We start from the raw sequence: 27,858 nt of genomic DNA, 5'->3' as shown, positions 1-27,858 counted from the left end.
TCCATGCTAAGGTTGATTACTGAACTCCCTCACTAACCTTGGGAAAGGATTTCATGTCCCTAAAACTAAGTATCTCCCTATGTAAAGCAAGGATAGTAACATCGGTTTCTGCAAGCACTTAAGACATGTTGTCATGAAGAATGATAAATACCTGAGCATCTGCATTGAGAGTCAACAGTCTGGCCCTGAGCTCATGGTGATCGTGGTATTAGGCACACTTACAGAGTGCTCACTCTTCACCTCAGATTCTGCTCCAAGTACCTATCTTCTATGAACCCACTGAATCTCTCCACAATGAAAGTGGGGGCATTACTATTCCTATCAACACAGATGAGGAACTAAGACTCTGAGTGAAGCTGACTTTATAGGCAAAGCCAGAATCTGAGCCCAGGTGCTTGCATTCCCAAGCCCCTTGCACTATTCTGGCCTCCTGGATTCCTGCTGAGATGGAAGAAATGGACATGCTTATAAATGCTGTGCAAGAACCAATACCTTCTAAATCATCTCTTTGTCGTGCTATTCATAGTGCTTTGCTTCCTCATAAGCTATTTGTTTTAGTGAATGATAGTTCTGATTTGAATTACAGCTTTGAGCTTCCAAGGTTGTGCTGGTCACTTAGAGAGCTCTCAGATATTTCATGTTTAAACACTTGTCATTTATACCACAAGACTGCAGACAGGACACAGTGTCTCCTTGGTGATGTAGCAATTCTCATTTCAAATATGCATATCCAAATGTGCTGCTTTGGGTTACAGAAAGAAAGAAAGTTTATAAAAGAATATGTGGAAAAGGCCAGTGACAGCAAAAAAGGAATTAAGGGCATAAGAAATATAATCTTGAGATAACTGGCAGATATGATAGTTTGCATCTTCTGGAGCTGAAGATACTTGCCTAATCAGCTGAGGAATTCTGGCATAAATAAGGCCTATGTTTAGGGTTTAATCTCAAGGTGGTGTCTTTAGGTTCAGAAGTGTGCATCACAGGACAATGCTTGGAGAGGGGTGGCAGTCCAGAAAATGTTTCTGTTGTTCCACACAATGGACCCTAAGTCACAATGTCTAAGCATATTTTACTCAAATTAATATATAATGGGGTTATCTGGTTAGATTTTGCAAAAACACTTAAACATTACTTATGGGAGAAAGCGGTATTGGAAAAATCAGCAAAGTCACTCTTGAAACCTAATGATAAAAAACTTCATGTATAATTGTTTCTCTCAGCTTCCCAGTGTGAAGCTCATAGCTGACCCTTGCTGTGATAGGAAACTCTCATCATTCCTGCAAGAAACATTTGGTCTAATCTTAGTAACTAGTTTTCTTCTTCTTCTTCTTTTTTTTTTTTTTTTTTGACCACCCCCCCTTTCTTTCCTGAAGTGGAAAAAAAGAATAGAGAATAAAATTGAACTATGCAAGGACTGAGTTATAAAAATTTGATTCTTCAAACTGATGGTCACCAGAACAGAGGTGGGGGGGGGGATGGGTTAAATGGGTAATTGGCATTAGGGAGGGCACCTGTTGTGATGAGCACTGTGTGCTGTACGTAAGTGTAGAATGACTAAATTCTACACCTGAAACTAATATTACAGTGTACGTTAACTAACTGGAACTTAATAAAAACTAAAAACAAAAACAAAAACAAAAAACCTCAAAAGGGGAAAAAAATAAAAATTTAATTCCTATCAGAACCCAAATTTAAGCATTCCCCAGGGCAGAGGGAATCTTTGCTACTATCTCATCTAAATGGTATACATTACTATAAAGGACATACAATTTAAAATACAGTGTTTTGGAGCACCTGGGTGGCTCAGTCAGTTGAGTGTCTGCCTTGGGCTCAGGTCATGATCCTACAGTCCTGGGATTGAGCCCTGCATCAGGCTCCTTGCTCAGCGAGGAGCCTGCTTCTCCCTCTCTTCCCCCCCTGTGCTCTCTGTCACTCTCTCTCTCTCTCTCTCTCTCAAATAAAATCTGAATCAATCAATCAATAAAATACAGTGTTTTAAGCCCACAAAACATAAGAAGATGACTTTATATTTTCATAAGTTTACCAAGGGTATGGGACTTTGGAAGCCAGTCAGTAGGCAGTCTCTCACAAACCGCTGGCATTTTTCCATTGGAAATGCATTACCCAGTTACCTTTTCTCTGCTCCATGGCAACATGAGTCCAAACAATCTGCCACCAACTCATTGTAGATTCTTAGACTCCTAGTTTCAACTCTATATGCTTCTGTTTTCAACTCTGGAAAAAGAAAATGAAAATTGAAACAATTTCCGCATATGCTTTAAAGAAAAACTAAAATCATTTCATTTTTAAAACTGCAAAGTTATTGTAACTCAATGAACTACACATTATATATAAATTGATGGGCCACAAATGAAGATTTTGCAAATGCTTTAGAAAGCTGTCTCTGAAGCAATAAAGTTATGATCATAATTTGGTTGTAATTTTTAATGAACTCCCTCACATTATCCAACTGTAAAAACATGAACATTTCCCTTTAGTCAGCACAGTAGTCCAACCAGAAAAATTCTAAGAAACATCTTTAAAAGTTATCCTTTCAGATGACATAATATCTAATTTTGAAGAATTTCCAAAAAATGCTACTTTTAGAATAATCCATCTTCAGAGCAGTACAACACTTGTAGTAGGTAATGGTGTTCTTCCTCCTTGGTGTTCAGAGGATAGACATAATTTATTCTGAAAATGCCAATTTCCCTGAAGTGTGGATTCTTGCATACTCTAGAGAGAGGTCATGGGTTGGTCTCCTGGGTACCAGGCACCATTACAGCCTAGGAAATTTCAGTAGTATTTCTGGAAGTGCTCAACACAATTTGAACACACGCAGTCTTGCATGCACCCAGCCAGCCAGCTAGCTAATGAGCCCTCTGTCCATCTTGCCATGTTAACATGTCATTTAATGATTTCTCATTAGATTCTAAAATATCCCGAAGGGTTTTTTTGTTTGTTTTTTTGTTTTTGTTTCTGTTTTTTACTTTTGTTGTTGTTGTTTCAAGTTTTTATTTAAATTTTAGTTAGGTGTGGTGCCTGGATGGCTCAGTCAGTTAGGCATATGCCTTTAGTTCAGGTCATGATCTTGAGGTCCAGGGATTGAGCCCCACATCAGACTCTCGGCTCAGTGGGGAGTCTGTTTCTCCCTCTCCCTCTGTGCTTGTATGCTCTCTTTCACTCCCTCTCTCACCTAAGAAATAATTTTTTTTTTTTTAATTCTAGTTCGTTAACATATAGGAGACTATTGGTTTCAGGTGTAGAATTTAGTGATTCATCATTTCTACACAACTCCTATTGCTCAACACAGTAGGAGATTACTTTAATACCTGTCACCTATTTAACCTATCCCCACCTCCCACCTACTTCTCCTCCAGCAGCCGTCAGTTTGTTCTCTATTGTCAAAAGTCTCTTATGGTTTGCCTCCCAAAGTTCTGTTTGTTAATAGCAACTTTAATAAACATACTAATGGGAAACAATGCAAATAACCAATAAGACTTCATATTTCTATACAACAAAATATCATTTAACAAATAAAAAGGGGAAAATTATGGATACATCTTAACACAGTACAGGGCCCAGCATGATTTGTCTTAGCTTGCTTATTCAACTCCATTTGCCTGTGTTTTGTGTTGCTTTGTTTTGTTTTATATTTCTCACATTTTAGTTTGTTCCTTATTTTGGAACATTTTTAACTGCCCTTACTTAACACAAAAATGTTTTTCTCAGTCTATCTATTCTTCACACTTTATTCCTTACACATACTCTTTCCATAGTACCAATCTGAAACAAATTTCTTTTTTGTCATGCTCTTTATTTTTTTAAGAGCATCTAAAAACAATTATAAAATTGTCCAACCTGTTTTTTTTAATTCCTGGCTATGATCCTAGATTCTGAACTTTGAGATGGTGTCTTAACAATTATTAAAAAAAGTGCACTAGCATTTAATTGACTGACACATAGCAGTTGTGCAAAAAATACTCTTAAATGGGATAATCATTTTAATTTACCTTTCTATACTTGCATAATTTCCATCAAAATTTACTTCACATTTGAAATAATTTTATGTAAGCATATGATACTTAATAATCATATATACCTTATGTTATTAAAGACAGGTATTATGTCTTACTAATCTTTTAAACTTTCTATAGTAATAAATGCATACTGAATTAAATTGAGTAGTAAATGAATGAAACTGATTCAGGAGTTATTAAGCAAGATTTCATTCCATGGTTATTTGAGTATCTATCTTCTAGCCTCTGCACCAAAAAATGAATATGTAGCAATGAACATGCTCTCAGGCATATCATGGGATAGCAGAAGAAAGATTACATCTATTGTAGAAAGTCAATACAGTGTCATATTAGCATGTAAAAAAAAAGAACAAAAATTTAATCTAGACTCTAAAAAGACAAAAGAGCTATCTGAAATAGGAATGTTCACTCTGAGTTTGAAAAAAGAAGCAATCAAAAGATACGAGGAAAGAAAGTGAGGAACTGTGCAAGAAAAATATACAGAATGGACAAAATCTCAGAAAAAAAGTATATTAGTTTTCTGCAAGTAGCTTTGCAAGATCAGGGATAGAGGGGCCAGAAAGATAGTGTATGTATAGAAATGTAGATAAATACACAGGACTATAGGAAAACATGACAGATTAAGAGAATAAACTTATCAGCCACTTTCCATGATAGTAATTAAGGCATTTTAAAATTTTAATCAAAAAGCTCAAGGAGAAGGGAGAAAAAATTGTAGATTTAATATAAAATATAACAAATTTTATTGACACATGACAAAGTAATTTTAAAAGTTATATGGGAATTCAGTAGGATGGAAAAAGTCAAGAAATTTTTGAAACACAAAACAGTTCATTCACAAAAAAATTCATTCTACCATATTACTAAGACCTCTTAAAATAATAATCAAGAATTTGCAATATAAGAGCACTGATAACTAGATAGGTCAACAGAAGGAAGAAAAAACTTAGACACAAGAACATGCATCTACGATATTTTACAAGTGCACAATGGAGATCAGTAAGGGATTTTTTTTCTCCTTTAAATGAATAGTTCTAGTCCCATTGGATACATAAATAAAAATAAAATTGCTAAAAAGTTTGTTTGGAATGATGAAAAAGTCTGGAAATGGATGGAGATAATGGTTGCACAACATCGTGATTGTTTTTAGTATCACTAAATTATACAATTATAAATGTACATTCTTATTTATATATACTTAATCTCAAAAATTTTATTTTGTATATTTTACCTTCATAAAAATAAAATTGCACAGCTCTCAATAGTATGCCTAAAATACCCTATATAGCTATAAATCTGAAAGAAAATGCAATAAATACAACAAATACTATAATTTATTATTACATCTTATTTATTAAGTAAGATTTTAAAAAATAATAAATAAAATGAGATTGAGACATTTAATGACAGAACAATCAAGAAATTCTGCTAATTAAAAAAGTTAAAGGAAAACTATTTGACTTGATATTTATAACATAAGTACACAACAAATGACTTGTATCCAGCATACATAAACACATCCTAGAAATCAATACAAACATAAAATCCATAGGAAATATGTTCCAAATAATTAAATGTGTACTTTGGAAAATAAATCAATCAATAAAATAAAGGTCTTCAAGAGAAATATAATTTAAAATAAGAACATGGTTTCATTGCACATCTATCTATAATATTTACCAAAATTTAAAAGACTGACAACATGAAGGGCAGACAACAATGTGAAGCATCCATCAAAAATGTGATATAATGATGTTGAGACTTACTATGACCATTTAGGAATTTTTTAGGCATTTTCTAGTATAGTTGAACATTGGTAAACATGATTGCCCAGTAATTCTATATCTAAGAGTCCTAGAAAAATGTGGCCACATATGCATAAGAATATACATGGACACATTTATAGCAGGATTGTTCAAAACTATTAAAAACTGGAAAAGCCAGTTGTCTATCAAAAGTTGAAGCGATAGGAGCTCTGATTCAAGATGAAAATTAAGAAAGTCTTGAACTCACCTCCTCCCACAGACATACCAAATCTGTCACTACATATGAAACAATTCCCTCTAATATAAATCTAAGAACTAGCTAAGTGATACTTACACATTGGGCAAAAGAAAGAAAACTCACATCAAAGATGGTAGGAAAGGCTGAAACAAAGTAATAAATCTCATCCTTGCCCTGGTGACCCACAGTTGGGGTGAAATTCACAACATCTAGGTTTTTCCTGATGACTGAAGTGTTTTAACCCCACATCAGACACCCCAAATATTAAGACCTGCATCCAAAAGATGGACTTCTAAAACATCTACCTTTGAAAGCCAACAGGGTTTGCAACCATGAGATCCACAAGGTTTTAGTAAATAGAGAAGCATTCCTTAAAGCATTGTAGCAGACTCACCCTTGCCATCCTCTCAGGACACAGCACAGAGGCAGCTGCATGTAGTTATCCTGCAAAAGGGACTCTTTGCTTATCTCAAAAGTTTTGACATAACAGACAAGCATCTAATTTAACACATATCTAGAGATCAACTGAAATATTTTATAAAGACTGCAAAGCCCAATAGACACCATGTTCATACTTTCCCTCTGTCCTGCTCCAGGTCACATGTGTTTCATAGCTGTGGCCAGAGACACAGGTTTCTAATTAAGCACACACCTAAGGGCCAAGGGTAATCCTCTCCAGAGACTTTGGAGGACAGGTACCATCTTCACATTCTTTTTCGGCCTCACCACAGGGTACCAGTGTCTCCCAGAAAGGAGTTTATACACATTCCAGAGTCCTAGTGTCTGCAGCTTCCATCCAAGGAGTACCCATTAATTGCCTGACTCTAGTGGCCAATGAGGCTTTTGTTTATGGTCCCTCAAGACTGAAACAAACAGAATAACACATCTTAACCAGCTACTACCTCAGGGCACGGCACAGAGGCAGCAGACAGAAATGGGGTTTTCCTATGAAAGTGGCTTATTAACTTACCTTCATAGCTGTAGTTTGAGCATGAGGCTTCTAATTAAACACACATCTAGGGATTAAACATACATTAATTAAACACACATCCAGAAACTGGGAAGGCCAGCAGACACCATCTTCATGTTCTCTTTCTGCTCTGCCTCAGGTTACCAGTGTCTTCAAGAAAGGAGTTTCTGTGGACAGTGGGTGACACAGTTTTTGTGGGTGCCTTCCAGAGGACACATCCCTTAATAGCCTGGTTCACTGGTCAGTGGGACCAAGATGGTAGCAAACAAATAAACAGTTCATAACTGACTATCACCTCTGGAATTAGTGCAGAAGAGAGAGGAAAACATCCCTCTTAAGTCTTTCTTTGAAAGAATATTTGCATACCTTAAAAGATAATGCATGAAAGTCCAGTTTTCAGTTAGCCTGAAGCAAGGTTCTCACTGAGATTCTCTCCTTTGGCACACGGAGTAGTCTTGGCATATCCCCAGCTACTGAGAGCCAGTAAATCAAAGTAAACTGCTTGGACAATTACAGTGGTTTGAGAGACAACGAAAGTTAGGGCAAGGTTGCATAATAAGAGATTCACCTTCTACATGAGGCCATTCCTCATAAGACTACGGAAAAGGGCTGCTTTATCTAGTACACAGAAACAAACACAGATATTAAATAAAAATGAAAAACAATATAAAAGAATAGGTTCCCCAAAAAAGATTTTAAAAACCTCAGAAAATACCTTAATGAAATGGAAATAACTAATTAACGTGATAAGGGAGTTCATAAAGATGCTCAGAGGCCAGATGAACAATCCCTTTGATTCAATGAACTGAAAAATTCGATTCAAGACAAAGTGAGAATTTCAATAAAGAGATAGAGAATATGAAGAAGTACCAAACAGAAATCATAAAGTTAAAGAATAGAATAACTGCACTGAAAGAATACAATAAAGGGTTACAAGAGCAGTCTAGATGAAGCAGAAGAAAAGAGTAAGGAGTTTGAAAACATGGCAGTGGAACCCATTCAATCAGAGCAGAAAGAGAAAAAAAAAGATTAATGAAGAGTTAAAATAGCTTAAAGGATTGATGGAACAACATGAAGCAAGCCAACATTTACTTTATAGGATTCCCTAAAGGAAAAGAGAAAGACAAAATGGGCAGAAAACTTATTTGAAGAAATAATATCTTAAACTTCCCAATGTGAGGAAGGAAACTAACATCCAGATCCAGGAAGTTCAGAGTTCTAAATAATATAAACCCAAAAAGGCTTTCACAAAGATATTGTGCTTAAATTGCCAAGAGTTAAAGGCCGAGAATCTAAAAACAGCAAGAGAAAAATAATTTGTGGTAAGGAAACCCCCAAAAGACTATAGGTTGACTTTTTAGCAGAAACTTGACATGCCCCCAAAGAGTAGCATAATATATTCAAAGTGCAAGGAAAAAAAGAAAAATTTCCAACAAAAAATACTCTATCTAGAAATGTTGTCCTTCAGAATTGAAGGAGATATAAAAAGTATCTTCAAGCGAAAGTGGAAAAAAATTATCACCACTAGACTGACCTTAAAATAAATTATATACAGACTATTTAAGCTGAAAGAAGGATGATAATTTGTAACAAAAGAAAAAAAATGGATGTGTAAATGTCACTAGGAAAGGTTACTATATAGAAAAAAATAGTGAATTAATCACTTGTAAGTCTAGTATAAAGTTTAAATGAAAAATGTAGCAAGAATAACTAGAACTACATACTTTGTCAAGAAATATGCAAGGTAAAAAGATGTAAAGGGTAACATCAAAAACAAAAAAATATGGAGAATAAATCAAATATAGAGATTCAGAATGTATTCAAATTTATGTTGTTATTAACTTATGTAGTCTGTTATACATACAAGTTGTTACAGGTAAGACTCAATGTAACATCAAAGCAAAATCCTAAAAGATAGAAAGGATTCTAAGTATACCACGAAATAAAAATATCAAACCACAAAGAGAGAGCAGAAGAAGAAAACAGGAGTTAGAAACTACAAAACATCCAGAAAACAATTAACAAAAAGGCAGTAAGTACAGACTTATTAGTGATTATTTAAATGTAAATGGAGTAAATTGGACTTTAGAAAGAAAATAGTGGCTAAATGGGATAAAAAAAATAAAAGATGCTGTTTATAAGAGCCTTAGAGTGGAAGATACTCCATACAAATGGAAAACAAATGAAAGCTGGGAAATGTTTATAGCAGACAAACAGATTTTGAAACAAGGACTGTAAAAACAGATTTGCCTCTCTGCTAGTGCCTAAACTGTGGTCTGCCCTCCCCTTGGACTCTATTAGCAGCCCCGCCAAGGGTGGTCACGGACTTCACCTCTCCCTTCTCTCCCTGCTGAGCTACTTCCTCCTGGAGCTAGTGATGAAGTTCCAGAATATAGGTTGGGTTCAGTGGGGTAAGGTCCAAAGCCAATGACCAAGAAAGAATACTTGAAACATCTTTGGTGCAAAATTGTGGTTTATTAAAGCAGGGGGACGGGACCCCTGGGCAGGAAAAGCTACTGCCCTGGGTTGTGAGAGGTAGCAGGTTAAGTACCATGGGGGTGGGGGAAGTAAAGAAAAGGGAGGTTTCAATAGAACTTTCATATGCTAAAAAGGACCTGCAAGATACTGGATACCAGAGGCCTTTCCAATACCAAGGTCCTTTTGCCCTCTAGCAAGGTATTAACATTAAGATGGGTGGGAGATTCCTAAAGAATGTCACAGATGATCCACCCAGGAGTGGTGGGTTAGGGGGTGGGTGGTGGGGGGGTTGCAAGGTGTCAGCTTTTGCTTTGTTCTCAGCCAGCCTTCTGTCCCCTCATCACTAGGACTGTCATCTCTGTCCCGCAGCACAGTGGGAGCCACTTGTCTGGGTGGCTGCCTGGTGTCCCTGGCCTTTCCCACCCATGGTTACTTCAGGGCCCTCCTGATGGTGGCCATGGCCCTGCCACCTGGACCCTGAATCCTGGACCTCTGGGCACTGCCTGACACCCTTTACCTCTCTCACTTCCTAGAATGAGACGGTCCTGGGCTGACCCCACAGTCTTGCGCCCCTGCAGCTCTGCCAAGCTGTAGTCTAGCTACTGTGGGAGGCACCCCTCGGGCAGCGCAAAAGAAGCAGTGAAAGAAGAGGGTGTGGGCCAGCACGGCTGGACAGCTTTCATCAGTACCATGGGCACGGGCAGGTCCTGGAGGGCGGGCAGAGCCCCTCAACCGGCCTAGTGCAGCACAGGAAGTCCCACACCAGCTGGCCAACTTAGCCCCTGGTCCAGTCCTACAGCCGCAACCCAAATTGAGGAAGTGAGTCCTTTCCCTGGGCAGCTGCTGCCTGCCGCGCCCAGCCAACCTTCGTTCAGAAGAGAGGTTTTACATTAAAAAATGGGAAAATTGGAGAAAATTGCCATTCCCTATGTCCAGTTTGTTCATGGTATACACTTGTGTGAACAACCAAAGATAAGCAGACAGAAAAGCAAATATAACTTACCACTAACCAAAATCACTATTCAAAAAGAAATTGTAAGGTTTTATAGGCGAGATAAACACGACACCAGGCAAAGTGGGTGCAAGGCAAGATTTATTAAAGGCACTCTCCAGCGAAGTTTCAGGGCTCAGGTGAAGGGGAGCCAGGAAAGTTGCGCAGGGAGGAGGTGGGCACCCTCGGGCCAGGTTCCTCGAATCTTGAAAGCAGAGTGGGGGAAGTCGCACTGCACTGGGAGGGAGTTGGCCGGGGGTCTTTTATCTGTCTCCTGCATAGGCATCGGGTTACCTATGGAGACATGACCTGGGCATACATCCTTTTGGAGGGAGAGTCAAGGGTTAAGGGGGGGGCGGAGGCTGGAAGACTGCGGGACCGGCCATGGCGGTGGTCATTTCCTTTGCTCCTCCTGCACTCCCGGAGCCTGCCGACCCAACAGAAATGAAAATAACTTTTGGCAGGATTCTGCTTCATCTGACAGCTCCAGAAGCAGAAAAAAAAAGAAAGGCTTTTAAAAATACTGAGAACATTAAAAATACACATTTGAAGAAATCAGCATTTCTAACTGAAGTGAACCAAAAGGAAAATTATGCTTGGGCAAAATTTAGTGATCAGCCTTCTCCTAGTGTTCTTCCAAAGGCTCCCAGTCACTGGATGGGAAACACTATTGGAAATTCTAACCAAAATAGGGAGTTGATGGCCATACACTTAAAAATGCTCCTAAAGGGGTGCCTGGGTGGCTCAGTGGGTTAAAGCCTCTGCCTTCAGCTCAGGTCATGATCTCAGGGTCCTGGGAGCTAGGCCCGCACCAGGCTCTCCGCTCAGCAGGGGACTGCTTCCCCCTTCTCTCTCTGCCTGCCTTTCTGCCTACTTGTGATCTCTGTCTTTCAAATAAATAAATAAAATTTTTAAAAAATGCTCCTAAAAGTTCACACTTAGATCTCAGATCACAGTATGTCTTGTAAAACAGTTTTCTCAAAATCTCTGGACTCTTGAAAGTTGGTACGGAAATGGAAATTTGCCTTGTAACAAACTGTAAGGACCTATTTTATATTTTTATTTTAGCCAGAGGCTTCCACTGATGTTAAGCAATAACTTTGTTGTTTAACCCTTAAACAGTCCCTGCTCCCCTTCCCCCAGGGGACTTAAAAACAAGTCCCAGAAACCAGCTCCAGGTGTGGAGGCCAAGAAAAACAAGGCTGTACCCACTTCGGGTCTGGCCCTGACATAAGTACAGCCATCTTGGCAAAGCAAAAGCCGGCACCTCGCACTGTAAGAGTGGATTAGCATAAGAATGGCCATCCTGAAGGCCCTGAAGCCATTTTACTGAGTGTCCCTAACAGGCCGACACTGTGTATACCACCAGGGTGGTTAGGTGATGGCGCCACAGGGACCAAATGTTGAAGAAAAACAAATAGTTAACTTGCAGAGATCACAATCCTGATAGACCAGAATCACCCTTGGTTTGCAAATGTCCAGGTGATTTACAACAAAAAGGCCATCTTTTCAATGGCTCAGTACCTCTAGGCCAAAGGTTGTCCTCCCCACCATAAAACTGTAGGAAGCTGAGGCAGAAGGAAATGTAATTAAGGTGAAAATTCTTCTAAACCTAAATCTCACTTAACCGCCAGGGTGACACTGGGGTGGCAAAAAGTTAAACAAAATTAAACTGTCAAAGTGGGGCACAAGAGATGTATGTAACTATGAAAAAATGCCTTGAAAATGCTATATAAACCGTTGGCTTTGAGTGCTCAAGGTCCTTGTTGAAACCCGCTGCGCCGGGCGGATACTTGGACCCCAGCTAGCTGGAAATAAACCTCGCTGTGCGACTTGCATTATCGAAAGTGTTCTCTGTCTAATTGAGGTGTGGTTGACTCCGTACCCTAACAATACAAGTGCAAAAGATGAGTTTAAAAAATTGTAAACAAGTTGTATTATATTTTATATTTTGTAAATACTGTATACCATGTATTATGGGTATATAGTTCATACTTGAGAGATATATTATAGTTTTGTTATGAAAGTATGTATTTTGTTCTACCAATTGGTAAGTGTTTTGTATATATACAATGAAGAAATTTTTGTTATGCCCGAGTTTTTGCGTCCGAGAGAGCACCAAGGAGCCAAGCACTGATGCAATCACATGAGGGTTTATTTGACAAGCTTAAGCTTGGGCCCAAGTATACCCGACACAGCAGAGTAGGGACTTGGACCCCGAGGTGACATGCTTAAGCTTGGGTCCAAGTATACCCAATGCAGCGGAGTAGGGACTTGGACCCCGAACCAGATTACAGTCAGAGTTTTTAAAGGCAGAGTAGGGGTGGACTTGGTGGTGGGTGAGGACAAAGGGGATTATGGATGATGTAAATCTCCAAGGATTTCTGGAAGCAATGTCTCCAGGACCTTGAGCAGCTAGCTATTGTTGGGACAAAGGTTATTTATTACGAATAATAAAAATCTTCTCGTGAGACCCTTTAGATGTATATCAGTGGGCCATATGCTTGGGAATGATTCTCGACACTATCTTGGAGGTTTAGAGATAAAGTTTCCTAAAAGAATTGTTAAAGTAGACTTACAGGATCCTGGTTGGACCTGTTGGAGTAGGGGGTCAGTCAGGCTAGGATTGTCCTTAGCAAAACCTCAAGGTGAGGGCAGTTAAGTCCCCAAGGGAGAGCCACTCTGTCTGTTTCAAGGGCTTGTCAGAAGGTAAGGAATTTTAATGATTTTTTGCCTCTGTTTCCCACATCAGCTAAACTTGAGGTGGGATGGCCTTAATTTTCTCAGCCTCCACATTTTAAGTGTGCCAGGGTACATGGAAGATTGATTTATTTGCACAAGGTACTGTTGTTTTTGTTTGTTTGTTTGTTTAAGAAACAGCTATCTAATTGATGTGGGAAACAGAGGCAGAAGAAAAGTTATTAAATTTCCTTACTATCTAGAGACCACTGAGAAGTCCTTGAAACAGGCAGAGTGACATTCCTTTAGGGACTCACCTGCCTCTACCTTAATACTTTGCTAAGGCAAAAGGCAATCCTAGCCTGTAAGTCTACTTTAACATATAAAAATTCCTTTGGAAACTTCCTTTATCTCTAAACCCTCCAAGATACATGCTGGTGATCATCCCCAAGCATATGGCCCACCGATATATATCTGAAGGGTCTCATGACTAAAGTTTTATTAGACAGTAATAAATGGCATTTTCCCAACAAGAGCTAGCCTCTCAAGGTTCTGGAAACATTGCTTCCAAAATTCCTTAGAGATCTATGCTATTCCTAACCCCTCCCAACTTGCAAGTATATAATGGATCACTTCTCACAAACCTGGGATGGCAGCAGTAGCAGTAGCAGTAGCAGCAGCAGCAGCAGCAGCAGCAGCAGCAGCAGCAGCTCTCTCTCTGCCCATAGGTCCCCATGCTTTAATAAACCACCATTTTGTACCAAAGATGTCTCAAGAATTCCTTCCTGGTCATGGGTTCTGGACCTAACCCCACCAAACCTCACCTATATTCTAAAACTTCACCATAAACTCAAGATGAAGATCTAAATGTGAAAGTTTACTAATACACTACTGAATTTTAAATCTGTGGCATAATCATTGTAAACATGGGGTTTGTCTGTGTTTCTTTAAATTGATTTCTGCCTTCTAATCTGTAATTACTGGAAAATGAGTCCCATTTTTACCAAACTTAATTTCTGGTTTTTGGTTTATCCATTCAAATCTAAAATAACCTCTAATTTTAATGCCAACAAAATTGGTTGTAACCAAATTTTTAAATAATAATATAATAATTTGCCCCCCTTAAAAAAAAAAAAAACAGATAGAGAAGGGTATTGTATAATGTTAAACAGGTCACTCCAACAAGAAGATACAACAAATGTGTATATATATATATATATGCACCAAACATAGGAAATCTTAAATATAGAAAGCAAATCTTTACAGACCTAAAAAAAGAAATAGATAGCAATACAGTAATAGTAGGAGACTTCAATAGCATACTTACATTAATGAATAGATGTTCAAGAGAGAAAATCAATAAAGAAACATGGCAGGGAAGGAGCTTGGGAAGATGGCAGATGATCTCACCTGGTCTTATGTTCACAATGAGCTATCATCCACATCCGAGTCCATAAGCCAGAGAGTGACCCAAAGACTGGCCACAAAAAATCCCTTCTCTAAATATATGAAGTTGCCTCTGAAAGGCCAGGAAGGTCAGAGAAGCAGAAGAAGCTGCATGCATGCAGGGGGCAAAGAAAACATTCCTTGCACCAGACAGCCCACATAACGAAGACTGATCCCCATAATATTTGGCTTTAAAAACCAGAGGGCCTGAATTCCACGAGTTTGTAAAACCAGTGAGATTTTGAACCTGGAGCATTAAAAATAACTTGACTTAGCACTGGGCCACCCAGGAGGGTCAGTGATAGCTGGGTCATTGCCCTTAAAGAGATAGTAGTGTTATGCCCCAATAATGGGTCTGTGATTAAAGGAGTGAGACTGATACAAAGCAAAGGTCAAGCAAAGCTTTATTTCACGCCAAGCATCAAGAATCTAACCAAACGTTCAGGGACGCACCTCTTACACGAGAGGGCGACCCTTCTCTGTTTCACAAACTAGTTTTTAAGGGCAAAGGCCATGCGGCCAGGCCTGGCCATGCACAGGTGGCCAATGAGATTGTAAACCGTACAAGAAACTCCACAGTGATGCTAGGTGACTAATTGAGTTACAATTTACCCTAGTAGACATTTGAACCGGCCTGTTACACCTTGATTAGGATTGGCGCCAAAAAGGCTCCCAAAGGGTAGGGGCCCCTACTCCTTGGTAGCTAGGGAGACAGTATGCAACCCCCCCCACTGATTGGATGTCTCCACCTGGCCTGACCCACCCTTGTATCTGGGCTTTGTTACCTGGAGCTGGTTTCCAGGACTTGTTTTTAAGTAAATCCCCTGGGGGAAGGGGAGCAGGGACAGTTTAACTTTAACGAAAGCCTCTTGCTAAATAGGTCCTTACATTAGCCTGTCCAAAGAGAAAACATAAAAGTGACAGTTAACAAAATACCAAGGATAAACAGGAAATAGATCTGTTATGCTGATTTTAGAGGATGTTGGGGGAATTCTTTGAAAATGAGGGAGCTGGAAGACTCCATTTTCCTTCATTGTCAACAACACAAACACAGAGATACCGTCTAGAGATGAGACTGTACAGACAAACTACAGACCTGCTGGAAATGTATCACACCCATGAATTCTCCTGACAACTTGCCCACTCCAAACCTGCTAGCCTGGGACTTGGGTTCAGTACAAATTTTGTTAAAACTGTGTGTGCACACCATGCAGATGCTGGATCCATAGCTGTCCCTGTGTGCTGTGCACATCCGCTGTGCAGGGCTCACGTGTGTGTCCCCAGCCATCACTGCACAATGTACACACCTTCCAGGTACACAGCTGCTGGTGTGTGCCATGCCCAGCTGACCTGTCAGACCAACCCACTGCATAGAGCTCAGTCATGGGCCATCAAACAATGTCGTGCAACAGGTGCAACAATGCCCAGCATCATTTTATGCTGTTCCAAGCTTCATGCCCTCATCTACCCCAATATGCAGCCCCCAGCTGACACAGAGATTCAGGCGATCCTGCATAGGACTAGTGGTCCCATGCTAATTTTGTTAACACCACTGCCCTGCATCCAGCTTCCACAGCAGTCTTGCCTTGTCTGCTTCCTACAGAGAACAAAAATAACCCACAACAAGCAAAAAGTCAGTGCAAAAAACCACACTGAAAGTAAAAGGGAATCAAGCAAAATAGCACAACATTCACAGCACTTATAGGATATTATCCAAAAGTGTCGGGTTCTGCCGAATGGGGAAACTGTACTGCAGGGCAATCCAGTACCTCTTCTTCATAAAATCACTAAATTCAGGAAAATAAGACAAAGCTCACTTTCTTTTTTGCTTTCTTTTTTAAATTTTTGTTTAAATTTTGTTTAAATTCTACTCAGTTAACATACAAGTAACAGTTAACATACAAGTCAGTTAACATACAAGTAGAATTTAGCAATGCTTCACTTACATATAAAACCCAGTGTTCAACACGAGTGCCCTCCTTAATACCCATCCCCCACTTAGCCATCCCTCACCTAGCCCATCCCCCACCTGCCTTCCTTCCATCAACCCTCAGTTTGGTCACTATAGTTAAAAGAATGTTTCTGGGTTTACTTTCTCCTCTGCCCCCCCTTTCCTTATGTTCATCTCTTTTGTTTCTTAAATTCCACATTATGAGTGGATTGTATGGTATTTTTCTTTCTCTGATTTATTTCACTTATTTCTCTTATTTATTTTAATATCCACTAGCTCTATCTACGTCCTCACAAATGACAAGATTTCATTCTTTTTGATGCTGAAATTATATATATGTATATATATATACACATACATATGTATACATATAATTATATATATATATATACATACGCACATATATGTATATATATGTGTGTGTGTGTATGTAATACACACATATACTCAGAAGACGTGGTGTACACCATAGTACATCACACCTTCTTTATCCATTCAACAGTCATTTGACATCTGGCCTCTTTCCATATTTGACAAAACATGGCATCCATTCTTGGTAAAAACTTCAACAAAGCAGGGATAGAGGGAACATACCTCAACATCACAAAGGCCATATATGGAAGACCCACAGGTAATAAGATCCTCAATGGGGAAAAACAGAGCTTTTCCTCTATGGTCAGGAACAAGACAGGAATGTCCATTTTTACTACTGTTATTTAACAGTGGAAAGTCTAGTCTCAGCAATCAGACAACAAAAAGAAATAAAAGACATCCAAACTGGCAAAAAAGAAGTCAAACTTTCAGTCAAAACCTGAAAGACTCTATCAAAAAATTACTAGAACTAACACATGAATTCAGCAGAGTATAAATATAAAATCAACACTGACTTTCTGCCTGCAGAAACACACAAAGGCAGAAATTTAAGCAGACAGAGAAATTTACACCAAATAAAAGAACAGGACAAGGCCACAGCCAGAAATCTAAGTGAAACAGATATAAGTAACATGCCTGATAGAGAATTTAAAGCAATGATCATAAGGATACTCACTAGACTTGAGACAAGAGTAGAAGACATAAGTGACACTTAACACAAAGATATCAATAACATGGCATATATAAAGTGCACAATAAATGATATGAGAAACCCACTTGATGGAATGATGAGCAGTCTGGAGGAAGCAGAGTAGTGAATTAGTGACCTACAAAACAGATTAATGGAAAATAAGCTGAATAAAAGAGAGAGAAAAGAATTAAGCAGAATGAGAGTAGACTTAGGGAGCTCAGTGACTCAGATGTAATAATATTCATATTCTAGGAATCCTAGAAGGAGAGAAAAGAGCAGAACATTTATTTGAAGAAATAATAGCTGAAAACATCCCATATCTGGGGAAGGAAGCAGACATCCAGAACTGGGAGGCACAGAGAACTCCCGCCAAAATTAACAATACCAAACCAACACCAAGACATATTGTAATTAAATTTGCCTAATATAGATATATATTTTTAAAGATTTTATTTATTTATTTATTTATTTAACACAGAGAGAGAGAGAGAGAGAGAGAGAGATCACAAGTAGGCAGAAAGACAGGCAGAGAGAGAGGGGGGAAGAAGGCTACCTGCTGAGCAGAGAGCCCGATGCGGGACTTGATCCCAGGACCCTGAGATCATGACCTGAGCTGAAGGCAGAGGCTTAAACCACTGAGCCACCCAGGTGCCCTGCCAAATATATTGATGTAGAAAAAAATTTTAAAAACAGCTAGAGTTGTGTAGTAGTTAAGATGGCAGAGTAGTAGGGGAACACTATGCTTGTCTTTTTCCTTGAACACAGCTAGATCATATCAAATCACTCTGAGAACCCCAAGAAGTTGATCTGAGAACTGAGAAAACAAACTGCACAACTAGAGAAATAAAAGAGGCCACATGATGGAAGGTAGGAGGTGCAGAGATGTGATTGGGGGGAGAAAAAAAATAAGTGCTGCAGAGGGAAAGGAACCTGGATCACGGGATAAGAGAGAGAAACAGAGGAAGAGAGACTAACATCCTGGGGATTGCACAAGAAAATTCTGCAAAGCCATTGACAGGGAAAATAAGTAAAGCTGATTATTACAAGTTTTTATAAGTGGCAGCGCTCAAAGTACAAAGTTTAGAAGTCTGCATTGTTGGGGTGTGCCCTGGCAGGCACAGCAGTACTCCTATGGAGAAGGAGGACAGGGCCCAAGGAGAAGACAGTGTTGTCTGAGTCCTCTTCAGAGTGTGCGGGTAATTTAACTAAGTGTGTTTTGGTCTGCTTGTTAAGAGAGGCTAGATCCCACTTCCACTAGAGCTGAAGTTGAGCCAGACTCTATGTCAGTAGACTTGGTGCATGTGTGTGTAGGGGGTGGTGGTGGTTTCTGATGGTCTTCTGGAGAAGGGGCCTCCTGCTGTTCTGGCTCTCAGGCTGAGTTTCCCTAGTTGAAAAGCACTTGCAGAGTGAAGGGGGGTGGGGCTTGGTATAAGCAGCTCAAGCCTCCATTATGGGCACTGTACTGGTCATTGAAGTCGGTCTGTACTGACTGGCAGGAAATAAAAATGGTATTAGCCTGTTCTATCATCCCTGGAGAGGGGAATTTGCATCCACTGCTGTTCAGGAAGCCCTCAGAGAAGAGTGAACTATCTCCCCTTGTGTGTTCCAGGTATCCCTCATATTCCTGCCTTCATTTTATCTTTATCCAAGCTATCTGACAACCTAGTGGTGCTGTGTTCCTGTGTTTTATGTCATGTGTGATGGTTATGCTTCAAAACCCTAAATTTTAGGGACCCAGCATGATGTGGACCTGCACTGATCCTCTGGGCTAGGGTCTCTCCCTTCTCTGGTGGGTGCTAGTTTGTCCCAGGGTGGCAGCAGCACGGATGCTCAGGGGCTTGGAGTTTATAGTAAAACACACCAAAAAGCCAGCATCCAGGCTAGTTGCCCTTAGCAGTGCCTCTCAGACTATGCTAATGAGTGGGTTAGGTCAATGGCACTCACCAGCTTTTTTGTCCCCTGAGGGGCAGTGCCACCCCTCCTAAATGCCCTCCAAGAAGGGGAACTGTTTCTCCCAAAGTGACCCAGACTATTGCACAACTTCAGCTCTAGGGGAAATTTTGTCTACCCTCTTTTAACATGCAGACCAAAACACCCCTAGCTAAAATACTCCCCAACACTAGGCAAGGTCCACACACTTCCCACTGTAGGCAAGGAAAACTCTGAAAAGGACTCACCTGAGGGCTAGAACACCCAAAACACAACAGCAGAGAACACAGAGCATATACCAGAAACACATTCTGATGCCAGACCTTTATCAGTATATGACATCTTCGTAATATAGACCTTATGCTCAAGAGTAAGAAATACAGACTCTCCTAACACACAGAAAACAGACCTAGGCAAAATGCCAAGACAGAGGAATCCATCCCAAATGAAAGAATAAGAAAGGGCACAGCCAGGGATCTAATCAAGATATAAGTAATATGCCTGAACCAGAATTAAAAGAACAACCATAAGGTCACTAACTGGGCTTAAGAAAGGCAAAAAGACACCAAAGAATCACTTAGCACAGAAATAAAAAGACATAAAAACTAATGAGGCTGAAATAAAAACTGCTATAACCGAGATGTGAAACTGATTGCATATAATGACCACAAAGATGGAAGAAGAAGAAGAGGAATTAATGTGATACAGAAGATAAAATTATGGAAAATAATGAGGCTGTAAAGGAGAAAGTAAGAAAAATATTAGCTCATGAAAGTGGACTTAGGGAACTAAGCAACTCCATAATGCATAATAATATTCATACCATATAGTCCCAGAAGAAAAAGATAGGGAAAAGGTTTGCGTGAGCAAATTTTAGCTGAAAATTTTGCTAAGTGGGGAAGGAAAGAAACATCTAAATCCAGGAGGCAGAGAAGACTCCCATCAAAATCAACAGGATCAGGCCAACACCAAGACATACTATAGTAAAATTTGCAAAAATACCGACGTAAGAAAAACATCCTGAGACAGCAAGGGAAAAGAAATCCCTAAGTTACAAGGGAAGACATATCAAGTTATCATCAGATTTATCAAGAGAAACTTAGCAAGCCAGAGAGAGTGGCATGATATATACAATGTGCAGAATGGGAAAAATATGCAGTCAAAAATACTTAATCCAACAAGGCTATCATTCAGAAAGAAGGAAATATAGAGTTTCAAAAAAAAAAAAAAAAAAAAACTAAAGGAAATTGTGGCCACTAAACAATCTCTACAAGAAAAATTAAAGGGGACTCTTTGAGAGTGTGTGTGTGGTTGGGGGGGGGGGCGGTAGCCAAAGGCAACAAAGACTAGAAGGGAACAGGGAAAATCTCCAGAAACAATAAATTTACAAGTAATACAATGGCACTAAATTCATACTTACCAATAATCACTCTGAATGTAAATGGACCAAGTACTTCAATCGAAGGCTTGGGTGCCAGAATGGACAAAAAACAAGACTCATCAATATGCTGGATATAAAAGACTCATTTAGACCTAAAGTCACCTGCAGATTGAAAGTGAAGGGATAAACAAATATTTACCATGGTCATAGATGTCAAAAGAAAGAAGAGTAGCCATCCTTATATCAGACAAATTAGATTTTAGACCAAAGACTGTAACAAGAGATGAAGAAGGATTCTACATCACAATAAAGGGGACAATCCAACAAGAAGATGTGACAATTATAAATATTTATGTCCCAAACTTTAGAGCACCCAAATGTATAAAACAATTAATAACAAACACAAAGAAATTCATTGCTAATAATACCATAATAGTGGGGGACTTTAACATCCTACTTACACCAATGGACAGATCATCTAAACAGAAAATCAATTAGGAAACAATGGCTTTGAGTGACACACTAGACCAGATGGAATTAACAGATGTATTCAGAACATTTCATCCTAACGCAGCAGGCTACACATTTTTTTCAAGTATAAATAATGCATACTCCAGAATAGATCACAAACTGAGTCACAAACTAGTCCTTAACAAATACAAAAAGATTTAGATCATAACATGCATATTTTAAGACCACAATACTATGAAACTAGAGTCAACCATAAAAAAAATTTTGGAAGGACTATAGGCACATGGAGGTTGAAGAACATACTACTATAGAATGAATGATTTAACCAGGAAATTAAAGAAAAAATAAAGAAATACATGGAAACAAATAAAAATGAAAATCCTACTGTCCAAAACATTTGGGATGCAGCAAAAGTGGTCCAAAGAGGGAATCATATAGTAATACAGGACTCAAGAAGCAAGGAAAATCTCACATAAACAGCCTAACCTTATACCTAAAGGAGAAAAGGAAAAGAAAATAAAGCCTAAAGCCAGCAGAAGGGAAATACTAAAGATTAGAGCCAAAATAAATGATATAGAGATGACAACAACAACAACAAAACAGAAAATCAGATCAATGGAACTAGGAACTGATTCTTCGACAGAATTAATAAAAAAGGTAAATCCCTGCCAGACTTATCAAAAAGAAAAGAGAAGGATCTAAATAAATAAAATCACGAATGAAAAAGGTGAGATTACAACCAAAACCATTATTAGAGAACATATGGAAATTTTATGTCTGGAAGAAATGGATGAATTCCTAGAAACATATTAACTCCCAAAACTGAAACAGGAAGAAATGGAAAATTTGAATAGACATAGCCAGCAAAGAAATTGGATCAGTAATCAAAACAACAAACAAAAGTCCAGAGCCAGATGACTTCCTGGGGGAATTCTACCAAATATTTAAAGAAAAGTTGATATCCTATTTTTTAGCTTCTTGAGGAACCCCCATACTGTTTTCCAGAGTGTCTGTACCAGCTTGCATTTCCACCAACAGTGTAAGAGGGTTCCCCTTTTTCCACATCCTTATCAACATTTGCTGTTTCCTGGCCAAATTGGCTGCTGTGAGATGATATCTTAGTGTAGTTTTGATTTGTATTTCCCTGATGTCAAGTGATATGGAGCATTTTTTTCATGTGTCTGTTGGCCATTTGTATGTCTTCTTTGCAGAAATGTCTGCTCATGCTTTCTGCCCATTTCTTGGTGTTGAGTTTGAGAAGTTCTTTATAGATCTTAGATACCAGTCCTTTATCTATAGTGTCATTTGCAAATATCTTCTCCCATTCCATAGGTTCCCTTTTAGTTTTGCTTACTGTTGCTTACTGTTTCTTACTGTTGCTTACTCTTTCCTTTGCTGTGCAGAAGCTTTTTATCTTGACAAATTTCTAATAGTTCATTTTTGCTTTTGTTTCCCTTGCCTTTGGAGATGTATCTAGTAAGAAGTTGCTGCACCTGAGGTCAAGGAGGTTGCTGCCTGTGTCCACTTCTAGGATTTTGATGGATGTCTGTCTCTCATTTAGATCTTTCATCCATTTTGAGAGTATTTCTGTACATGGTGTAAAAGAATGGTCTCGTCTCATTCTTCTGCATGTGGCTGTCCAGTTTTCTCAGGAACATTTATTGAAGAAACTGTCTTTTTTCCATTGGATATTCTTTCCTACTTTGTTGCAATGGAATATAACTCTTACCATGTGCATCGACATGTATGCGGAGTGAAATAAGTCAATCAGAGAAAGACAATTATCATATGGTCTCATGAGTAGAATATAAGAAATAGCACAGAGGATCATAGGGGAAGGGAGGGAAAACTGAATGGGAAGTCAACAGAGAGGAAGAAAAACCATGAGAGACTCTTAACTATAGGAAAATACTGAGGGTTCCCGGAGGGGAGGTGGATTGGGGGATGGGGTAAATGGATGATGGACATTAAGGGGGGCACATGCTGTGATGAGCAGGGGGTGTCATATGAACTGACGCATTATGGAACTCTACATCTGAAACTAATGATGTATTATATGTTGGTTAATTGAATTTAAATTTTAAAAATGAAACAAGGAAGAAAAAAAGAAGCGTTAATACCTATTCTTCTCAAGTGTTCTGAAAAATAAAAATGAAAGGAAATTTTCCAAATTCATTCTACAAGGACAGCATTATCTTGATGCCAAAACCAAAGAGCCCAATAAAAAGAATTACAGGCCAATATACATGATGAACATGGATGCAAAATTCACAAGATACTTGCAAATCAAATCCAACAGTACATTAAAAGAATTATTTGGGGTCAAGTTGGGTTTATTACTGGGCTTTAGGGATGTTTAATATTCAACAAAATAATTAACATGATACACCACATTAACAACAACAAAAAAGGATAAAAGTTAAATGATCCTCTCAATAGATGCAGAAAAATCATTTGACAAAGTACATCAATTCTTCATAAAAAGCCTCAACAAAGTAGAGATGGAACAAACCTCAACATCATAAAGACTATACATGAAAGACCCATCCATGGCTAATATCATCCTCAATGGGGAAAAACTGAGAAATTTTCCTCTATAGTCAGAAGCAAGATAGGGATGTCCTATCTCATCATTGTTATTTAACACAGTACTGAAAGTCTTAGCCTCAGCAAGTAGAAAACAAGAAATAAATAGTACCCAAACGGGCAAGGAAGAAGTCAAGCTTTCACTATTTGTTGGCAACATGATATATATACAAAACCCAAGAGACTCCATCAAAAATTACTAGAACTTGGGGTGCCTGGGTGGCTCAGTCAGTTGTATCTGCCTTCTACTCAGCTCATGATCCTGGGGTCCTGGAATCAAGCCCCACATCAGGCTCCCTGCTTGGCCCCTCTGCTTGCCACTGCCCCTGTTTGTGTGCCCTTTCTCTGTGTCAAATAAATAAATAAATAAAATCTTTAAAAAAAATTGCTCAAAATGGATATAAAATCAACATACAGGGGCGCCTGGGTGGCTCAGTGTGTTAAGCCTCTGCCTTTGGCTCAGGTCATGATCCCGGGGTCCTGGGATCGAGCCTCACATCGGGCTCTCTGCTCAGCGGGGAGCCTGCTTCCTCCTCTCTCTCTCTCTCTGCCTGCCTCTCTGCCTACTTGTGATCTCTCTCTCTCTGTCAAATAAGTAAATAAAATCTTAAAAAAAAAATCAACATACAGAAATCAATTGCATTTCTATATACCAAATATGAAGCAACAGAAAAAGAAATCAAGGAATCAATCTCATTTACAATTGCACCAAAAACCATAAAGATACCTGGTAATAAACCTAACCAAAGATGTAAAAAAATCTGTACTCTGAAAACTACAGAATGCTTATGAAAGAAACTGAAGATGACACAAAGAAAAGGGAAAACATTCCATGCTTATAGATTAAAAAAATGAATACTGTTAAAATATCTATACTACCCAAAGCAATCTACACACTTAATGCTGTACCTATCAAAATATGACCAGCATTTTTCAAAGAGCTAAAACAATCCCAAAATTTGCATGGAACCACAAAATACCCCAAATAACCAAAGCAATCTTGGGAAAAAGCAAAGCAAAGCTGGAGGCATCATGTTTCTGGACTTCAAGTTGTACTACAAAGCTACAGTGTTCAAGACAGTACAGCTTGGGCACAAAAACAGGCACATAAAACAATGGAACAGAATCTAAAACCCAGAAAGGGATCCACAACTATAGGTCAACTAATTCTGGACAAAGCAGTAAAGAATATCCAATGGGAAACAGTCTCTTCAGCGAATGGTTTTGGGAAAACTGGAAAGCAATATGCAGAAGAATGAAACTGGACCATTTTCTTATTCTATTCACAGAAATAAATTAAAAATGGATGAAAGACCTAAATGTAAGACAGGAAACCACCAAAGTCCTAGAGGAGAATAGGATATATAGAGGAGATAATAGAGGATATAATAGAGGAGAATAGTGCTGCCTAGCACTCTCTTTGACCTCATTTGTACCAGCTTCTTACTACACACTTTTCCAGAGTCAAAGGAAACAAAAGCAAAAATGAAGTATTTGGATTTTATCTAGATAAAAAGCTTCTATATAGTGAAGGAAAATATCAGTATAATTAAAGCCATCAGATAGGATGAATACCTATCATTTTCATTGACATGGATGGAACAGGAGAGGATTATGCTAAGTGAAATAAGTCAAGCTGAGAGAGGGATAATTATCATATGTGGAGCATAGGGAATAATGCAGAGGACCATAAGGGAAGGGAAGGAAAACTGAATGGGAGGAAATCAGAGAGGGAGACAAACCATGAGAGACTCTGGACTCCAGGAAACAAACTGGGGGTTACAGAATGGGGGGGGGGGTGGGAGGATGAGGTAACAGGGTGATGAATATTAAGGAGGGCACATGTAATGAGCCCTGGGTGTTTCGCTATATATAAGCTAATTGAACTTAATCATAAAAATTTTTTAAAAAAGAACACCATTAAAATAATATAATGTTGTTTGGAACATAATAGATGAATACTTATTGATCATCTTAATATAATAAAATATAAAATATGCTTCTAAAGTACTGATTTGAAGGTGCACATGCACCTTGATAGTAGCGTTATCGGCAATAGCCAAATGATGGAAGAAGCTTAAGTGTCCACCAACTGATGAATGGATAAAGAAGATATGGTATATATACAGAATGGAATATTACTCAGAAATCAAAACTGATGTAATCCTGCCATTTGTAATAACATACATGAAGCTGGAGTGTATTATGCTAAGCAAAATAAGTCAGTCAAAGAAAAATATGATTTCAGTTATATGTGTAATTGAAGAAACAAAACAGATGAACAAAGGGGAAAGAAAAATAACCAGAGGGAGGCAAACCATAAGAGACTCTTAGCTATGAGCAAACTGAGGGTTGATAGAGGCAGGTGGGATAAATAGGTGAAGGATATTAAGGAGGGTACTTGTGATCAGTACTGGATGTTATATGTAAGTGATAAATCACTAAATTCTACTCCTGAAACTAATATTACACTCTATTTTAACTAACTAAAATTTTAAAAGAACTTGAAATATTGGTAAGAAAAATAAAGCATAAGTATTAGATCACTTATGTGATAAATATTAAAATCATAGATCTGGGTCACCTGGGTGGCTCATTCAGTTAAGTGTCTGCCTTTGGCTCATGTCATGATCCCAGGGTCCAAGGATTGAGCCCCACATCAGGGTCCCGGCTCAGTGGGAATTCTGTTTCTCCCTCTGTCTCTACCCCTGCTTGTGCTCTCTCTGTCCCTCTCTCAAATAAGAAAATAAAATCTTATTTTTTTTTCCTCTTTACCTTTAATCTTTGACATTTTAATTATTATGTCATGGTTTGGATTTCCTTGAGTTTATGGTACTTGGAACTCACTGTGCTTCCTAAATTTGGATGTCTCTTTCCTTTTCCAGGTTAGGGACATTTTCAGCTATTATTTATTCAAATCGCTTTGGTACTCCTTTCTCTCTTCTTCTTCTGTGACCCCTATAATGTAAATGTTTGTTTACTTGATATCATCCAAATGTTTCTTAACCTAGCCTTATTTTTATTTTATTTTATTTATTTATTTATTTATTTATTTATTTATTTTTCATTTTGCTGTTCTGCTTGGGTGCTTTCTATTACCATGTCTTCCAGATCACTGACTTATTCTGCATCTTGATCTGCTGATGAATCCTTCTAGTGTATTTTTCATTTCAGTTATTGTGTTCAACTCTGTCTTTTACTTATATTTTTAATTTCTTTTTTAAAGTTCTCACTGAGTCCTTTCAGTCTTCTTTCCAGTCTAGGGAACGTCTTTATGATCATTTATAATCATACATCTTAACCTGGAATACTGTTCATCTCTATTTCACTTAGTTATATTTCTGAGGTTTTATCTTGTTCTTTCATTTGGAGCATATGCCTCTATCTCCTCAATTTGCTTGCCTTTCTGTCTTTGTTTTTTTTATGAATTAGGTGGTACTGCTATTTCTTCTAGACTTGGAGAAAAAACTTGGAGAAAAGGGGGTCTATAGTCACTCCCTGTTTAAACTGTGCCTGGAGAATTTGGTTGGCTAAATGGAGCTGTGTCTAATATGAGCTGGGGTTCCTGGGGTTTCCAGGGCACTCTATGTCAGAGCTGCTATGGGAGGGTGGCCAGAGGTAAAGTGGGCATAGGCCAGTGTGGTTGCTGGGCTCTCCATGCAGAATACAAAGTAGCAAAACAGCTAAAACTTGTGCAGATGCAAGCTGGGGAGCCCAAGGATCTGCACAGAGGGTACCTGGCAAGATAGCTGAAGGAAATGTGGGTGCAAGCTGTAGTTCCTGGAATGCTCTATATGGAGCATATGGAGATTCACTGGGGCTGAAGCACAATGTGGGCTAGGGCATCATGAGATGCTCTTTGGGTGGGA

The 27,858-nt window shown here is 38.7% G+C and overlaps 1 pseudogene; it reads left to right on the top strand.

Moving 5' to 3' along the window:
• Positions 1 to 133: 133 nt before the first annotated feature.
• LOC111139826 lies at positions 134 to 16,313 on the top strand (annotated as a pseudogene).
• The last annotated feature ends 11,545 nt before the right edge of the window (positions 16,314 to 27,858 follow it).

Source organism: Enhydra lutris, unplaced genomic scaffold (assembly GCF_002288905.1).
Source record: "Enhydra lutris kenyoni isolate GAN:26980312 unplaced genomic scaffold, ASM228890v2 scaffoldscaffold120, whole genome shotgun sequence".
NCBI classification, from domain to species: Eukaryota; Metazoa; Chordata; class Mammalia; order Carnivora; family Mustelidae; genus Enhydra; species Enhydra lutris.
Note: the sequence above shows the minus strand (reverse complement) of the source record. Positions and strands in the feature narration are given on the sequence as shown.